Here is a 13,167-nt window from a genome sequence, read left to right on the forward strand (position 1 = left end):
TGCTTATATCTAGAAAACAGTTACTCCTATCAATTTTTAGCTTTTTACTAAAATTAAAGCTGATAAAATTTCCAACAAAATAGTTATTTGCATTTTTCATGTAGGACTAACCATAAGCGAGATGTAAGTTTAAATATAATCAATATTTAAAAAAAATGTGCTTTAACAGAAAATGTCTTGTGATTTAAAATACACTTAATTTATTGGGTCCAATACTTTATTAGAAAAAAAAGGAGGTGACTTAAAAGTCACTGAAGTTTTCAGAGTCGTTTTTAAATGCTGCATTTTCGTCTTCGTCTCAAACATTGAAAACTGAATTACATTTTTGTTCAGTAACGGTTACAATTTTCACTTTGGTTTTTTGCTTATATCTCGAAAACAGTTACTCCTATAAATTTTTATCTTTTCTTCAAAATTAAAGCTGATAAAATTTTCTACAAAATAGTTTTTAGCATTTCTCTTGTAGGACCAAGCATAAGCGAGTTATAGAGATGGATTTAAATAATATTTAACAAAAATTTGCTTTAAAATAAAATGTTTGAAATACTGAAATTAAACAAAATTAATTGTGTCTAACACTTTAGTAGAGGAAAAAGAAGAAGACATAAAAGTCACTAAAGATTTCAGAGTCGTCTTTAATCGTCATATTAATAACGATAACATTAATAATAATAATACTAATAGTACTAAATCTGCTTATATGCAAGCGCTTTATTAAGGTAACAGTTTTTTGGTTTCTTGCTTATATCTCAAAAACAGTTACTCCTATCAATTTTTATTTTTTTACTAAAATTATAGCTGATAAAATTTCCTACAAAATAGTTATTTGCATTTTTCTTGTAGGACCAAGCATAAGCGAGTTATAGAGATGGATTTAAATAATATTTAACAAAAATTTGCTTTAAAATAAAATGTTTGAAATACTGAAATTAAACTAAATTAATTGTGTCTAACACTTTAGTAGAGGAAAAAGAAGAAGACATAAAAGTCACTAAAGATTTCAGAGTCGTCTTTAATCGTCATATTAATAACAATAACATTAATAATAATAATACTAATAGTACTAAATCTGCTTATATGCAAGCGCTTTATTAAGGTAACAGTTTTTTGGTTTCTTGCTTATATCTCGAAAACAGTTACTCCTATCAATTTTTATCTTTTTAATAAAATTAAAGCTGATAAAATTTCCTACAAAATAGTTATTTGCATTTTTCTTGTAGGACCAAGCATAAACGAGTTATAGAGTTGGATATAAATAATATTTAACAAAAATTTGCTTTAAAATAAAATGCTTGAAAAACCGGAATTTAACTAAATTAGTTGTGTCTAACACTTTAGTAGAAGAAAAAGGAAAAGACATAAAAGTCACTAAATGTTTCAGAGTCGTCTTTAATCGTCATATTAATAACAATAACATTAATAATAATAATACTAATAGTACTAAATTTGCTTACATGCAAACGCTTAATTCAGCTAACAATTTTTTGGTTTCTTGCTTATATCTCGAAAACAGTTACTCCTATCAATTTTTATCTTTTTACTAAAATTAAAGCTGATAAAATTTCCTACAAAATTGTTAATTGCATTTTTAATGTAGGACTAACCATAAGCGAGATATAAGTTTGAAAATAATTAAAATTTAAAAAAAAAGTGCTTCAACAGAAAATGTTTTGTGATTTAAAATACACTTAATTTATTGGGTCTAATACTTTATTAGAAGAAAAAAGAGGTGACAGAAAGGTCACTGAAGTCTTTAGAGTCGTTTGTAAATGCTGCATTTTCGTCTTCGTCTCTAACATTGAAAACTGAATTACATTTTTGTTCAGTAACTGTTACAGTTTTCTTATTGGTTTTTTGCTTATATCTCGAAAACAGTTACTCCTATCAATTTTTATCTTTCTTTTAAAATTAAAGCTGATAAAGCTTTCTACAAAATAGTTATTTGCATTTTTCTTGTAGGACCAACCATATGCGAGTTATAGAGTTGGATATAAATAATATTTAACAAAAATTTGCTTTAAAATAAAATGTTTGAAAAACCGAAATTAAACTAAATTAATTGAGTCTAACACTTTAGTATAGGAAAAAGGAGAAGACATAAAAGTCACCAAAGTCTTCAGAGTCGTTTTTAGTCGTCATATTAGTAACAATAACATTAATAATAATAATACTAATAGTACTAAATTTGCTTATATGCAAGCGCTTTATTAAGGTAACAGTTTTTTGGTTTCTTGCTTATATCTCGAAAACAGTTACTCCTATCAATTTTTATCTTTTTACTAAAATTAAAGCTGATAAAATTTCCTACAAAATAGTTATTTGCATTTTTCACCTAAGACTAACCATAAGCGAGATATATGATTGAAAATAATTAATATTTAAAAAAAAAGTGCTTTAACAGAAAATGTCTTGTGATTTAAAATACACTTAATTTATTGGGTCTAATACTTTATTAGAAGAAAAAGAAAGTGACATAAAAGTCACTGAAGTCTTCAGAGTCGTTTTTAAATGCTGCAGTTTCGTCTTCGTCTCAAACATTGAAAACTGAATTACATTTTTGTTCAGTAACAGTCACAGTTTTCTTATTGGTTTTTTGCTTATAGCTCGAAAACAGTTACTCCTATCAATTTTTATCTTTTATTCAAAATTAAAGCTGATAAAATTTCCTACAAAATAATTATTTGCATTTTTTATGTAGGACTAACCATAAGCGAGATATAAGATCGAAAATAATTAATATTTAAAAAAGAAGTGCTTTAACAGAAAATGTCTTGTGATTTAAAATACACTTAATTTATTAGGTCCAATACTTTATTAGAAAAAAAGGGGGTGACATATAAGTCACTGTAGTCTTCAGAGTCGATTTTAAATGCTGCATTTTCGTCTTCGTCTCAAACATTGAAAACTGAGTTACATTTTTGTTCTGAAACGGTAACAGTTTTTACTTTGGTTTTTTGCTTATATCTCGAAAACAGTTACTCCTATCAATTTTTATCTTTCTTTCAAAATTAAAGCTGATAACATTTCCTACAAAATAGTTATTTGCATTTTTCTTGTAGCACCAACCATAAGCGAGTTATAAAGTTGGATATAAATAATATTTAACAAAAACTTGCTTAAAAATAAAATGTTTGAAATACTGAAATTAAACTAAATTAATTGTGTCTAACACTTTAGTAGAGAAAAAAGAAAAAGACATAAAAGTCACCAAAGTCTTCAGAATCGTTTTTAGTCGTCATATTAATAACAATAACATTAATAATAATAATACTAATAGTACTAAATCTGCTTATATGCAAGCGCTTTATTAAGGTAACAGTTTTTTGGTTTCTTGCTTATATCTCGAAAACAGTTACTCCTATGAATTTTTGTCTTTCTTTCAAAATTAAAACTGATAAAATATTCTACAAAATAGTTATTTGCATTTTTCTTGTAGGACCAACCATAAGCGAGTTATAGAGTTGGATATAAATAATATATAACAAAAATTTGCTTTAAAATAAAATGTTTGAAAAACTGAAATTAAACTAATTTAACTGTGTCTAACACTTTAGTAGAGGAAAAAGGAAAAGACATAAAAGTCACTAAAGGTTTTAGAGTGGTCTTTAGTTGTCATATTAATAACAATAACATTAATAATAATAATAATACTAATAGTACTAAATTTGCTTATATGCAAACGCTTAATTAAGGTAACAGTGTTTTGGTTTCTTGCTTATATCTCGAAAACAGTTACTCCTATCAATTTTTCTCTTTTTACTAAAATTCAAGCTGATAAAATTTCCTACAAAATAGTTATTTGCATTTTTTATGTAGGACTAACCATAAGCGAGATATAAGTTTGAAAATAATTAATATTTAAAAAAAAAGTGCTTTAACAGAAAATGTCTTGTGATTTAAAATACACTTAATTTATTAGGTCCAATACTTTATTAGAAGAAAAAGGGGGTGACATATAAGTCACTGAAGTCTTCAGAGTCGATTGTAAATGCTGCATTTTCGTCTTCGTCTCAAACATTGAAAACTGAATTACATTTTTGTTCTGAAACGGTAACAGTTTTCACTTTGGTTTTTTGCTTATATCTCGAAAACAATTACTCCTATTAGTTTTTATCTTTTTTTCAAAATAAAGCTGATAAAATTTCCTACAAAATAGTTATTTGCATTTTTCTTGTAGGACCAACCATAAGCGAGTTATAAAGTTGGATATAAATAATATTTAACAAAAACTTGCTTAAAAATTAAATGTTTGAAATACTGAAATTAAACTAAATTAATTGTGTCTAACACTTTAGTAGAGAAAAAAGAAAAAAACATAAAAGTCACCAAAGTCTTCAGAATCGTTTTTAGTCGTCATATTAATAACAATAACATTAATAATAATAATACTAATAGTACTAAATTTGCTTACATGCAAACGCTTAATTCAGGTAACAATTTTTTGGTTTCTTGCTTATATCTCGAAAACAGTTACTCCTATCAATTTTTATCTTTTTACTAAAATTAAAGCTGATAAAATTTCCTACAAAATAGTTAATTGCATTTTTAACGTAGGACTAACCATAAGCGAGATATAAGTTTGAAAATAATTAAAATTTAAAAAAAAGTGCTTCAACAGAAAATGTCTTGTGATTTAAAATACACTTAATTTATTGGGTCCAATACTTTATTAGAAGAAAAAAGAGGTGACAGAAAGGTCACTGAAGTCTTTAGAGTCGTTTGTAAATGCTGCATTTTCGTCTTCGTCTCAAACATTGAAAACTGAATTAAATTTTTGTTCAGTAACTGTTACAGTTTTTTTATTGGTTTTTTGCTTATATCTCGAAAACAGTTACTTCTATCAATTTTTATCTTTCTTTTAAAATTAAAGCTGATAAAGCTTCCTACAAAATAGTTATTTGCATTTTTCTTGTAGGACCAACCATAAGCGAGTTATAGAGTTGGATATAAATAATATTTAACAAAAATTTGCTTTAAATAAAATGTTTGAAAAACCGAAATTAAACTAAATTAATTGAGTCTAACACTTTAGTAGAGAAAAAAGAAAAAGACATAAAAGTCACCAAAGTCTTCAGAATCGTTTTTAGTCGTCATATTAATAACAATAACATTAATAATAATAATACTAATAGTACTAAATCTGCTTATATGCAAGCGCTTTATTAAGGTAACAGTTTTTTGGTTTCTTGCTTATATCTCGAAAACAGTTACTCCTATCAATTCTTATCTTTTTACTAAAATTAAAGCTGATAAAATTTCCTACGAAATAGTTATTAGCATTTTTCTTGTAGGACCAAGCATAAGCGAGTTATAGAGATGGATTTAAATAATATTTAACAAAAATTTGCTTTAAAATAAAATGTTTGAAATACTGAAATTAAACTAAATTAATTGTGTCTAACACTTTAGTAGAGGAAAAAGAAGAAGACATAAAAGTCACTAAAAATTTCAGAGCCCTCTTTAATCGTCATATTAATAACAATAACATTAATAATAATAATACTAATAGTACTAAATTTGCTTATATGCAAACGCTTAATTAAGTTAACAGTTTTTTGGTTTCTTGCTTATATCTCGAAAACAGTTACTCCTATCAATTTGTATCTTTTTACTAAAATTAAAGCTGATAAAATTTCCAACAAAATAGTTATTTGCATTTTTCATGTAGGACTAACCATAAGCGAGATGTAAGTTTGAAAATAATCAATATTTAAAAAAAAAGTGCTTTAACAGAAAGTGTCTTGTGATTTAAAATACACTTAATTTATTGAGTCCAATACTTTATTAGAAAAAAAAGGAGGTGACTTAAAAGTCACTGAAGTTTTCAGAGTCGTTTTTAAATGCTGAATTTTCGTCTTCGTCTCAAACATTGAAAACTGAATTACATTTTTGTTCAGTAACGGTTACAATTTTCACTTTGGTTTTTTGCTTATAGCTCGAAAACAGTTACTCCTATAAATTTTTATCTTTTCTTCAAAATTAAAGCTGATAAAATTTCCTACAAAATAGTTTTTAGCATTTTTTTTGTAGGACCAACCATAAGCGAGTTATAGAGTTGGATATAAATAATCTTTAAGAAAAATTTGCTTTAAAATAAAATGTTTGAAAAACTGAAATTAAACTAATTTAATTGTGTCTAACACATTAGTAGAGGAAAAAGAAGAAGACATAAAAGTCACTAAAGGTTTCAAAGTTGTCTTTAATCGTCATATTAATGACAATAACATTAATAATAATAATACTAATAGTACTAAATTTGCTTATATGCAAGCGCTTTATTAAGGTAACAATTTTTTGGTTTCTTGCTTATAGCTCGAAAACAGTTACTCCTATCAATTTTTATCTTTTTACTAAAATTAAAGCTGATAAAATTTCCTACAAAATAGTTATTTGCATTTTTCATGTAAGACTAACCATAAGCGAGATATATGATTGAAAATAATTAATATTTAAAAAAAAGTGCTTTAACAGAAAATGTCTTGTGATTTAAAATACACTTAATTTATTGGGTCTAATACTTTATTAGAAGAAGAAGAAAGTGACATAAAAGTCACTGAAGTCTTCAGAGTCGTTTTTAAATGCTGCAGTTTCGTCTTCGTCTCAAACATTGAAAACTGAATTACATTTTGGTTCAGTAACAGTCACAGTCTTCTTATTGGTTTTTTGCTTATATCTCGAAAACAGTTACTCCTATCAATTTTTATTTATTTTTCAAAATTAAAGCTGATAAAATTTCCTACAAAATAGTTATTTGCATTTTTCTTGTAGGACCAACCATAAGCGAGTTATAGAGTTGGATATAAATAATATTTAACAAAAATTTGCTTTAAAATAAAATGTTTGAAAAACTGAAATTAAACTAATTTTATTGTGTCTAACACATTAGTAGAGGAAAAAGAAGAAGACATAAAAGTCACTAAAGGTTTCAAAGTTGTCTTTAATCGTCATATTAATAACAATAACATTAATAATAATAATACTAATAGTACTAAATTTGCTTATATGCAAACGCTTAATTAAGGTAACAGTGTTTTGGTTTCTGGCTTATATCTCGAAAACAGTTACTCCTATCAATTTTTATCTTTTTACTAAAATTCAAGCTGATAAAATTTCCTACAAAATAGTTATTTGCATTTTTTATGTAGGACTAACCATAAGCGAGATATAAGATTGAATATAATTAATATTTAAAAAAAAAGTGCTTTAACAGAAAATGTCTTGTGATTTAAAATACACTTAATTTTTTAGGTCCAATTTATTAGAAAAAAAAGGGGGTGACATATAAGTCACTGAAGTCTTCAGAGTCGATTTTAAATGCTGCATTTTCGTCTTCGTCTCAAACATTGAAAACTGAATTACATTTTTGTTCTGAAACGGTAACAGTTTTTACTTTGGTTTTTTGCTTATATCTCGAAAACAGTTACTGCTATCAATTTTTATCTTTCTTTCAAAATTAAAGCTGATAACATTTCCTACAAAATAGTTATTTGCATTTTTCTTGTAGGACCAACCATAAGCGAGTTATAAAGTTGGATATAAATAATATTTAACAAAAACTTGCTTAAAAATAAAATGTTTGAAATACTGAAATTAAACTAAATTAATTGTGTCTAACACTTTAGTAGAAAAAAAAGAAAAAGACATAAAAGTCACCAAAGTCTTCAGAATCGTTTTTAGTCGTCATATTAATAACAATAACATTAATAATAATAATAATAATAGTACTAAATCTGCTTATATGCAAGCGCTTTATTAAGGTAACAGTTTTTTGGTTTCTTGCTTATATCTCGAAAACAGTTACTCCTATCAATTTTTATCTTTTTACTAAAATTAAAGCTGATAAAATTTCCTACGAAATAGTTATTTGCATTTTTCTTGTAGGACCAAGCATAAGCGAGTTATAGAGATGGATTTAAATAATATTTAACAAAAATTTGCTTTAAAATAAAATGTTTGAAATACTGAAATTTAACTAAATTAATTGTGTCTAACACTTTAGTAGAGGAAAAAGAAGAAGACATAAAAGTCACTAAAGATTTCAGAGTCGTCTTTAATCGTCATATTAATAACAATAACATTATTAATAATAATACTAATAGTACTAAATTTGCTTATATGCAATCGCTTAATTAAGTTAATAGTTTTTTGGTTTCTTGCTTATATCTCGAAAACAGTTACTCCTATCAATTTTTATCTTTTTACCAAAAATTAAAGCTGATAAAATTTCCAACAAAATAGTTATTTGCATTTTTCATGTAGGACTAACCATAAGCGAGATGTAAGTTTGAAAATTATCAATATTTAAAAAAAAAGTGCTTTAACAGAAAATGTCTTGTGATTTAAAATACACTTAATTTATTGAGTCCAATACTTTATTAGAAAAAAAAGGAGGTGACTTAAAAGTCACTGAAGTTTTCAGAGTCGTTTTTAAATGCTGCATTTTCGTCTTCGTCTCAAACATTGAAAACTGAATTACATTTTTCTTCAGTAACGGTTACAATTTTCACTTTGGTTTTTTGCTTATATCTCGAAAACAGTGACTCCTATAAATTTTTATCTTTTCTTCAAAATTAAAGCTGATAAAATTTCCTACAAAATAGTTTTTAGCATTTTTTTTTTGTAGGACCAACCATAAGCGAGTTATAGAGTTGGATATAAATAATCTTTAAGAAAAATTTGCTTTAAAATAAAATGTTTGAAAAACCGAAATTAAACTAAATTAATTGGGTCCAATACTTTATTAGAAGAAAAAGGAGGTGACATAAAAGTCACTGAAGTCTTCAGAGTCGATTTTAAATGCTGCATTTTCGTCTTCGTCTCAAACATTGAAAACTAAATTACATTTTTGTTCAGTAACAGTTACAGTTTTCTTATTGGTTTTTTGCTTATATCTCGAAAACTGTTACTCCTATCAATTTTTATCTTTCTTTCAAAATTAAAGCTGATAAAATTTTCTACAAAATAGTTATTCGCATTTTTTTTGTAGGACCAACCATAAGCCAGTTATAGAGTTGAATATAAATAATCTTTAACAAAAATTTGCTTTAAAATAAAATGTTTGAAAAACCGAAATTAAACTAAATTAATTGTGTCTAACACTTTAGTAGAAGAAAAAGGAGAAGACATAAAAGTTACCAAAGTCTTCAGAGTTGTTTTTAGTACTAAATTTGCTTATATGCAAGCCCTTAATTGAAGTAACAGTTTTTTCAATTTGTATCTTTTCACTAAAATTAAAGCTGATAAAATTTCCTACAAAATAGTTATTTGCATTTTTCATGTAGGACTAACCATAAGCGAGATATAAGTTTGAAAATAATTAATATTTAAAAAAAAATGTGCTTTAACAGAAAATGTCTTGTGATTTAAAATCACGCTTATGGTTAGTCCTACATGAAAAATGCAAACAACTGTTTTGTAGGAAATTTTATCAGCTTTAATTTTAGTGAAAAGATAAAAATTGATAGGAGTAACTGTTTTCGAGATATAAGCAAGAAACCAAAAAACTGTTACTTTAATTAAGGGCTTGCATATAAGCAAATTTAGTACTAAAAACAACTCTGAAGACTTTGGTGACTTTTATGTCTTCTCCTTTTTCTTCTACTAAAGTGTTAGACACAATTAATTTAGTTTAATTTCGGTTTTTTAAACATTTTATTTTAAAGCAAATTTTTGTTAAAGATTATTTATATCCAACTTTATAACTCGGTTATGGTTGGTCCTACAAAAAAAAATGCGAATAACTATTTTGTAGAAAATTTTATCAGCTTTAATTTTGAAAGAAAGATAAAAATTGATAGAAGTAACTATTTTCGAGATATAAGCAAAAAACCAATAAGAAAACTGTAACTGTTACTGAACAAAAATGTAATTCAGTTTTCAATGTTTGAAACAAAGACGAAAATGCAGCATTTAAAATCGTCTCTGAAGACTTCAGGGACTTTTATGTCTCCTCCTTTTTCTTCTAATAAAGTATTGGACCCATTAAATTAAGTGTATTTTAAATCACAAGACATTTTCTGTTAAAGCACTTTTTTTTTAAATATTAATTATTTTCAAACTTATATCTCGCTTATGGTTAGTCCCACATGAAAAATGCAAATTACTATTTTGTAGGAAATTTTATCACCTTTAATTTTGGTGAAAAAGTAAAAATTGATAGGAGTAACTGTTTTCGAGATATAAGCAAAAAACAAAAAAACTGTTACCTTAATTAAGCGCTTGCATATAAGCAAATTTAGTACTACTAGTATTGTTATTATAAATGTTATTGTTATTAATATGACGACTAAAGACAACTCTAAGACTTAAGTGACTTTTATGTCTCCTTCTTTTTCCTCTACTAAAGTGTTAGACACAATTAATTTAGTTTAATTTCAGTTTTTCAAACATTTTATTTTAAAGCAAATTTTTGTTTAATATTATTTATATCCAACTCTATAACTTGCTTATGCTTGGTCCTACAAGAAAAATGTAAATAACTATTTTGGTGTTTTCGAGATATAAGCAAAAAACCAAAGTGAAAACTGTTACAGTTACTGAAAAAAATGTAATTCTGTTTTCAATGTTTGAGACGAAGACGAAAATGCAGCATTTAAAAAAGATTCTGAAGACTTCAGTGACTTTTATGTCACCACTTTTTTCTTCTAATAAAGTATTGGACCCATTAAATTAAGTGTATTTTAAATCACAAGACATTTTCTGTTAAAGCACTTTTTTTTTAAATATTAATTATTTTCAAACTTATATCTCGCTTATGGTTAGTCCTACATAAAAAATGCAAATAAATAATTTGTAGGAAATTTTATCAGCTTTAATTTTTGTTAAAAGATAAAAATTGATAGGAGTAATTGTTTTCGAGATATAAGCAAGATACTGTTATCTTAATTAAGCGCTTGCATATAAGCAAATTTAGTAATATTAGTATTATTATTATTAATGTTATTGTTATTAATATGACGACTAAAAACGACTCTCAAGACTTTGGTGACTTTTATGTCTTCTCCTTTTTCCTATACTAAAGTGTTAGACTCAATTTATTTAGTTTAATTTCGGTTTTTCAAACATTTTATTTTAAAGCAAATTTTTGTTAATGATTATTTATATCCAACACTATAACTCGCTTATGGTTGGTCTTACAAAAAAAATGCAAATCACTATTTTGTAGGAAATTTTATCAGCTTTAATCTTGAAAGAAAGATAAAAATTGATAAGAGTAATTGTTTTCGAGATATAAGCAAAAAACCAAAGTGAAAACTGTTACAGTTACTGAACAAAAATGTAATTCAGTTTTCAATATTTGAGACGAAGACGAAAATGCAGCATTTAAAAACGACTCTTAAAACTTCAGTGACTTTTATGTCACCTCCTTTTTCTTCTAATAAAGTATTGGACCCAATAAATTAAGTGTATTATAAATCACAAGACATTTTCTGTCAAAGCACTTTTTTTTTAAATATTAATTATTTTCAAACTTATATCTCGCTTATGGTTAGTCTTACATAAAAAATGCAAATAACTATTTTGTAGGAAATTTTATCAGCTTTAATTTTTGTTAAAAGATAAAAATTGATAGGAGTAATTGTTTTCGAGATATAAGCAAGAAACTGTTGCCTTAATTAAGCGCTTGCATATAAGCAAATTTAGTAATATTAGTATTATTATTATTAATGTTATTGTTATTAATATGACGACTAAAAACGACTCTCAAGACTTTGGTGACTTTTATGTCTTCTCCTTTTTCCTCTACTAATGTGTTAGTCTTAATTAATTTAGTTTAATTTCGGATTTTCAAACATTTTATTTTAAAGCAAATTTTTGTTAAAGATTATTTATATCCAACTCTATAACTCGCTTATGGTTGGTCTTACAAAAAAAAATGCAATTAACTATTTTGTAGGAAATTTTATTAGCTTTAATTTTGAAAAAAAGGTAAAAATTGATAGGAGTAACTGGTTTCGAGATATAAGCAAAAAACCAATAAGAAAACTGTAACTGTTACTGAACAAAAATGTAATTCAGTTTTTAATATTTGAGACTAAGACAAAAATGCAGCATTTAAAAACGACTCTGAAGACTTCAGTGACTTTTATGTCACCTCCTTTTTCTAATAAATTATTGGACCCAATAAATTAAGTGTATAAAATGCAGCATTTAAAAACGACTCTGAAAACTTCAGTGACTTTTATGTCACCTCCTTTTTCTTCTAATAAAGTATTGGACCCAATAAATTAAGTGTATTTTAAATCACAAGACATTTTCTGTTAAAACACTTTTTTTTAATTATTAATTATTTTCAAACTTATATCTCGCTTATGGTTAGTTCTACATGAAAAATGCAAATAACTATTTTGTAGGAAATTTTATCACCTTTAATTTTGGTGAAAAAGTAAAAATTGATAGGAGTAACTGTTTTCGAGATATAAGGAAAAAACAAAAAAACTGTTACCTTAATTAAGCGCTTGCATATAAGCAAATTTAGTACTACTAGTATTGTTATTATAAATGTTATTGTTATTAATATGACGACTAAAGACAACTCTATAACTTTAGTGACTTTTATGTCTCCTCCTTTTTTCTCTACTAAAGTGTTAGACACACTTAATTTAGTTTAATTTCGGTTTTTCAAACATTTTATTTTAAAGCAAATTTTTGTTAAAGATTATTTATATCCAACTCTATAACTCGCTTATGGTTGGTCCTACAAAAAAATGCAAATAACTATTTTGTAGGAAATTTTATCAGCTTTAATTTTAGTAAAAAGATAAAAATTGATAGGAGTAACTGTTTTCGAGATATGAGCAAGAAACCAAAAAACTGTTACCTTAATTAAGCGTTTGCATATAAGCAAATTTAGTACTATTAGTATTATTATTATTAATGTTATTGTTATTAATATGACGACTAAAGACGACTCTGAAACATTTAGTGACTTTTATGTCTTCTCCTTTTTCCTCTACTAAAGTGTTAGACACAATTAATTTAGTTTAATTCCGGTTTATCAAGCATTTTATTTTAAAGCAAATTTTTGTTAAATATTATTTATATCCAACTCTATAACTCGTTTATGCTTGGTCCTACAAGAAAAATGTAAATAACTATTTTGTTGGAAATTTTATCAGCTTTAATTTTGAAAGAAAGATAAAATTTGATAGGAAGAACTGATTTCGA

Source organism: Tribolium castaneum, unplaced genomic scaffold, assembly GCF_031307605.1.
Source record: "Tribolium castaneum strain GA2 unplaced genomic scaffold, icTriCast1.1 ptg000022l, whole genome shotgun sequence".
NCBI classification, from domain to species: Eukaryota; Metazoa; Arthropoda; class Insecta; order Coleoptera; family Tenebrionidae; genus Tribolium; species Tribolium castaneum.